The sequence below is a fragment of the Rhinolophus sinicus genome, chromosome 3 (genome assembly GCF_057876585.1).
Source record: "Rhinolophus sinicus isolate RSI-liver-muscle chromosome 3, RSI-T2T, whole genome shotgun sequence".
NCBI lineage: Eukaryota > Metazoa > Chordata > Mammalia > Chiroptera > Rhinolophidae > Rhinolophus > Rhinolophus sinicus.
Genome location: NC_142503.1, coordinates 157,023,365 through 157,029,920, shown reverse-complemented (window position 1 = coordinate 157,029,920; position 6,556 = coordinate 157,023,365). Strand labels below are relative to the sequence as shown.

At 43.1% G+C, this 6,556-nt stretch overlaps 1 pseudogene; it reads left to right on the top strand.

Moving 5' to 3' along the window:
* The first annotated feature begins 275 nt into the window (after window positions 1-275).
* On the top strand, window positions 276-2,368 carry LOC141570568 (ferritin light chain pseudogene; annotated as a pseudogene).
* Window positions 2,369-6,556: the final 4,188 nt, after the last annotated feature.

Below are 6,556 nucleotides of genomic sequence, written 5' to 3'. Positions count from 1 at the left end.
AGGGGGCGTGGTTGTGCACAACAAGAGAGAAAATGGTTTTCCTGAGTTTTAGTTTCATGGTTCTGTTTTTCCTGATCTGGTCTCAGATGGCAGAGCGCTTATTTACAAGCATTAAAAGAAAGCAATTATATAATTATAGGCATGAAGATATAGGCAAATGGATACGTGAAGGTTAGAGTAAAGCCGGGAGCTGCTGAAAGACTCAGTGCTTGAGTAGCAAGCATTTACCTACTCAGCCAGAGAAAGAAAGCGATAGCAGGACAAAAGCATTTCTTCAGTCATGTGGGAGGTGTGTACGGGATTCTCTGATGGCAAAGATTACAGTTGCTGCCTTCCAGAGAACAGTTTTGTTACCCATTTTTGTGAATAGGTCAATGCCAGGATGGGTATCACACGATTGGCTGATTGGAGAGGTGAAAGGAACAGAATTGAGAAGAGGCTTTTTTATACCACATACAGGTTGGAGGACTTTCCGGCAGCTTGGGACAGAGTGAGCCTTGGCCCCTGACCCACGGGAGCAAGGGGGGAATATTGTCGTCTCTGCTTTTTCATTGTAACATTTTGGGGCAATGAATTTCTTCTCTTTGGGTCTCTGTTTTCTCATCTGCAAAATCAAATTGATAGTCGTTGCCTTGTCTGCTTCTCAGAATAAAAGTGAAAGATTCTAATGAAAACACTGAAAACCGTAAACCGAGCTGTGAATGTGAGAGCTTAGTGCAACTGGAACAATTTGGCAACAAGGGGTATTCCGTGGTTTGTGAAAAGATTACATGTCCCCTGGGCCTCCCTGCCTGTCCCAGCTACTTGTGGCCAGTTTTGTTGACCGAGGACACTGATAAACGGCTCCTTCCTCCCACCCAAGGCGCCATCCACCTTACCTATCTCCACACCATAAGGTAGACATTGTTAGCCCACCTTACAGCTGCGTAAAAAGAGGTACAGAGGTTAAGTGTCTCTCTTTGGGTTACAAGCTAATAACATAAGAGCTGGGATTTGAATCCAGGACTCAAACACCAATATCTGGCCTACTTTTCTCTGCTATCTTTTAAAACACTAGTATTTCTACAGTATACTCAGCAGTCCCACGGATCTGTCTCTTGCTTCAACAGTATAAACCAACCCAGGGATGTCCGTTCTTCCAGCCTCCGACCACCCTCCAAACTCTTTCCCAGTCGCAACCTTAGAAACCATCTCAGCCATGCTCTGCCTCCAGGACCAGCAAATACCATTTTTTGTTGTTGTTGTTTTTTAGCTTAACTCCTTATTTCCTAGCAACCATGGGTTCCCAGATTCGTCATAATTATTCCACTGAAGTGGAGGCTGCGGTCAACTGCCTGGTCAACCTGCACTGGGGGCCTCCTACACTTACCTCTCTCTGGGTTTCTATTTCAGCCACGAACGATGTGGCTCAGGAAAGCGTGGGCCACTTCTGTGAGTTGGCCAAGGAGAAGCATGAGGGCGCCCAGTGTCTCTTGAAAATGCAAAACCAGCGTGGCAGCTGTACCCTCTTCTAGGGTTGCAGAAGCCATCTCAAGACGGGTGGGGTAAAAGCCAGAATGGAATGGAGCCACCATGGTCATGGAGAAGATCCTACACCAGGCCCTTTTGGATATGCATGTCCTGGGTTCTGCCCGTGCAGACCCCCATCTCTGCCACTTCCTAGAGGAGGAGGTGAAACTCATCAAGAAGATGGGTGACCTCCCCACTAACCTCCACAGGCTGGCCGGCCCCCAGGCTGGTCTGGGCGAGTATCTCTTCAAAAGGCTCACTCTCAAGCATCACTAGGAGCCTTTGGAGTCCAGAGGCCTGTGAGGGGCCCCTGTGCATCCCCCTGGTGTCAGGCCTCTCACTGGAGCCCTCTCCCATGCTGTGGATCAAATGGAAACAATAAAGCTCTTACAGCAAAAACAAAACTAACAACAAAAACAGTATCTCAAGTATAGTAGTCACGTGACTATTTGAATTTAAATTAATGAAAATTAAACTAAAAACTTCAGTTCCTCACTAGCCACATATCAAGTGCTCGGTAGCCATGTGTCGCTACCATATTGGACTGCACAGATGTAGGATGTTTCCATCATCCCAGAAAGTTCTAATGGACAGTGCTGCTAGCATCTTACTGTCACACATCAAGAAGATACAGTCAGGCAGATGAAATACTTACCTTTACCTGATTCTGTCCCTCTTTTATCATTACCGCATTTCCCCGAAAATGAGACCGGGTCTTATATTAATTTTTGCTCCAAAAGATGCATTAGGGCTTATGTTCAGGGGATGTCATCCTGAAAAATCATGCTAGGGCTTATTTTTCAGTAAGGTCTTATTTTAAGGGAAACAAGGTATATATCTAATTCTGAGTATTCTTCCCCTTCAGTCTTCCACCTCAGCATCCAGAAGGCATGCCCGGGGCGGGCCTGCTGGCTCTGTAAGGTCCCAGCACACAGGGTCAGACACTGGGATTGTGAGGACAAAGACTGACAGCCACACTTTGCCTAAGCCCAGGACACAGCAGCTCTAAAGCATTCTGCAGCAACAGCACCAGTGTGGGAAGTGAACCGCCTATTTCTGTAAATCTGCTGTATTTTTTGCCAGATCTGTCAGAAGTAGACAGCAGCAGAAAGGATAAAGAGGGAAAAGTAAGAAGTGAAGTGAGAGGAAGAGCAGTGCAGCTAACGACAGCGAACACTTGGTGATCAAACCGTCTTCTAGTCCTTCCAGTGGCCAAAGTTTATCCATCAAAACCATCAAGGAGAGAGAGACTTCATGTGCCAGTGGAAGGAACTTAATGGTCACTCCCTTATGACATCCACCAAACATGAAGTTATACGATCCTGGATCAAGTTATGTTAAAACTACATCCTCCTGATGATGAAGACCCTAGAATTAGTGTTAAAATGAGGTGATACTTAAAAAAAAAAAAAAAGAACAAAAAATAAAGGAAAAACAAGGCCGTGGGTGACCTCTTACCTCACCTGTTTCTGTCAACACCTAATGTGTCGTCCTCATGCTGTAGTGGATGGATATGTAGAAGCCTCCACTTTGAAAGTCATCGTCCCCCAGAAATCCTTTATACCCATGGCAGAGTTATTTGAGGACTGGTGAAGGCTTTGGCACTCTTTCTGACATCACAAACTGCCCACCCCATCTAAATGTAACAAGTTTCCCCTGCACTGCTTCTCTGTGTTTCTCCAGCTCTTTGTGTAATTTAGGAAGTAGCACCTTCAGAACGTTATAAAACACGCCTTAAGTAATTCGGAGGTACTCTTTTGCAAGGCCTGCCTCACTCATGTGAGTATTATTTTAAAATCCTGCCTCTGGATTCTTGGTCTTTAATTTGAAACTTGTACCTGCTTCAGCACTTCCTTCCTATTGAGAGCCTGTGGCCTTCCTCCAAATAACACTACACATCTTCCTCTAAGTATCCAGGTTTCTTTTGATTTCCTGTAACTGAGCTGTTACTCGCTGAACTGCTGTAGGCAAGCCCGCTGGAAGGAAAACAAAGGGGCCTCTCTGGCACCACACACACAGCCAAGGAGCTTGGAAATCACCTGGAGGAGCAGCTGCGTGAAAAGCAGCATGCTTCCTTGGGATCCCTGGTCCCTCCCTATGGGGACACAAATGACACTGGAAGCCTGTGCTTATAGTGTCTCAAGGCTCTGGCACTTTGCTCTGTTGTCCCAGTGACTCACATGATAATTTTCCAGGCCTTCAAACTGGGTCAACAAGCTTTGTTTGTCCAGAGAGCTCCCCTGGGAGGCTACTCCAAGAAAAGCAGGCTGAATGGGGATGTGTGGCTAGGTGATTCTTTCGCTGGCTTTTAGCCAGAGGAAATATTATCAGTATTCAGGCCAGGTTTGGAGAATTATAAGCTGCCCAGCATTTGGGCTGGATCAACATACCCCGGTATTATTAGTTATGTGTTAATTACACTGCTAATGGTGGCTCTTGCCATTTGAGAACTGAACAGATGACGGCAAGGCCTTAAACAAGATGTCCACCTCTTATAGATAAGAAAGGCAACAAGCTTGTGCTCTGAATCTAGCCATAGAAGCTTCCATTAACTCTGTGAGTGTGACCTGATCAATTTCTTTTTTTATTAAATAATTGAGTTGTCCTGGGTCAGTAGTTCTCAAATTTGAGAAGTCACAGACCCCAAAAAACGAAGACTTATATGAGATGTGATCAAAAACTATGGTGAATGTTTAAATTTAAAAAAAAAAAAAAAAATTATCATAGTAAAAGACACATTGCCATTAATCCCCCTCAAAATACTACCTCTTGCTTCGAACACTTATCCCATCATTCTTGCCACTTTCTGAAGCAGGTCTGGAAGTCCTCTTTCGTGATTGTCTTTAGTTGCGCTGTCGTGGCTGCCTCGATGTCCTAAATCGATTCAAAATGTTTACCTTTCATGGTCATTTTGACTTTGGGGAAGAGCCAAAAGTTGCATGGTGCCAGAGCCAATGAATAAGGTGGATGAGGACACACCGTAATGTTTTTATTTGACAGAAATTGCCTATCAGAAGTGATGTGTGACATGGCACGTTGTCATGATGGAGGATGAAACCGTTTGCCCATTTCATGTTAATGTGCTGTTCATGATCCACTGTTTACGGCGCACTTTAAAACACCCCTTCTCTCAACCATAGTTGATACCCAACTGACTGCACTGAACAAGTTGAAACTTGTCACACACTGTTATTAAGGTTCGATGCCCGCTTCCCATACTAAAGATTCCTGCCTTTCCATTGGATGGCACTTGCCAGCAGCATTCACTGTATGTTTTGATCACAAGTCGTCGACCCAAATTTTTATAACTTAGAATTAAAAGTTTCTCATAGCAGTATTATTCCTAATGGCCAGAAAGTGGAAACAAACCAAATGTCTATCAACTGATGAATGGATAAACTGGGATACAATGGAAGCAATATTCAGCCATAAAAAAGAAATGAAGTGCTGAAACCTGCTACAACATGGGTGGACTTTGGAAACATGCTAAATGAAAAAAGCCAGACACAAAAGGCCACATATTGTATGATTCCATTTATATAAAATGTCCAGAATAGGCAAACCCAAAGAGACAAAAAGTAGATTAGTGGTTGCCAGGGGTTGGGGTAGGGGTGGGAGGTGGAGGAAAATATGTAATGACTGCTAATGGGCATGGGGATTTTTTGGGGGGGTAATGAAAATGTTCTAGAATTACATAGTGATGATGGTTATGAATCATCAATCTTGTGAATATACTAAAAACCACTGAATTGTATACTTTAAAAGGATGAATTTTATGGTACGTAAACTGCATTTCAATTTTTAAAAACTTACACGATTATTATTTCAGTTGATGACTAGGTACCAAGAGTAATACTTTGCGTTGGATAGTGAATCCTTGTGTCCTGATTGACTTATGAGGCGGCTAGTCAGGTGGTCCGGAAGGTATTTTATGTTAATTTTGGATAATCAAAGAAGGATATCTAAAATTAAAAGTATTCATAGATAACCTCTAGATCCCAAGAACTCACCAGTGGAACTCCCAAGGGTCCATGAAACCTTTTGAGAAAGGTTTGAGAAAGATTGCCCCAAATAATCTCCTAGGATTTATTACCCTTTTACATGCTGCGTAATGAAGACTTTTTATAAGGTGCTTTCCAAACACAAAGGCTGGCCAGAGACCCCTTGGGATTTATACAAGTCCCTTGGCAAAGCCTTGGTAACAAAAGCAAATTATTTCATCTACACTCCTGGTAGCTGATTAAACATGTGATCTATGAAGATGGAAATGCATAAACCCCATCATGAAATGCAAAAAGAGTTTGATAACCTGTAATCTAACATGGAAAACCCTCTGAGAAAGCTGGGGTCTCATTTGGGTCATGGACTGACCACCCCTGATTGAAACACTATGACCTTCCAAAAAGGGTCCCTAACGATGGAATAAAGATAGATGCTGCTAACTGAAATCAGAGGGGAAGGCCAGTGGGCATTTATGTAAGCAAGGGGGCTTTCCTACATGGTCTATTTGGGCATTTACAAAAGTCAAGGAGTATAGGATGTGATTCATGGCTGGCTCTTCTACTTACTAAACTGGAGGGCAACTATTTTGACCTTTTTTTGTTTCCTCACCTAGAAAAAAAATCAGAAAGTATCCCACCTCTTGGAGTGGTTGTTCAGATGAGTTCAGTTCATCAAATTTTTACTAAGTACCTGTATTTTACGTATTGGACACTGAGCTGAGAGGAACTAGTATAACTTCAGCCCTCAGGGAGCCCACAGCCTGGTGGGGGATACTATTGTACTGAGTGTTATGGAAAGAAACTTTATTTTTAAAGGACCTTGGAAACTACTGAGTGCTATAAAATATATGGTAATAATGTATCTTGACTATTCAATATGAGTCAATAGTTGGTCTAATTCCTGGCTCTGGATATTTCTCTCATAATATTTTTGTAGAATGAAGCACTGAAGCAGTTATTGAATGCCATTTACCGGGGTAATGACTTACCATCTCCCATAAAGACATTTTCATGTTGTGCCCACTAGGTGTCTCGTTATTTTGCAA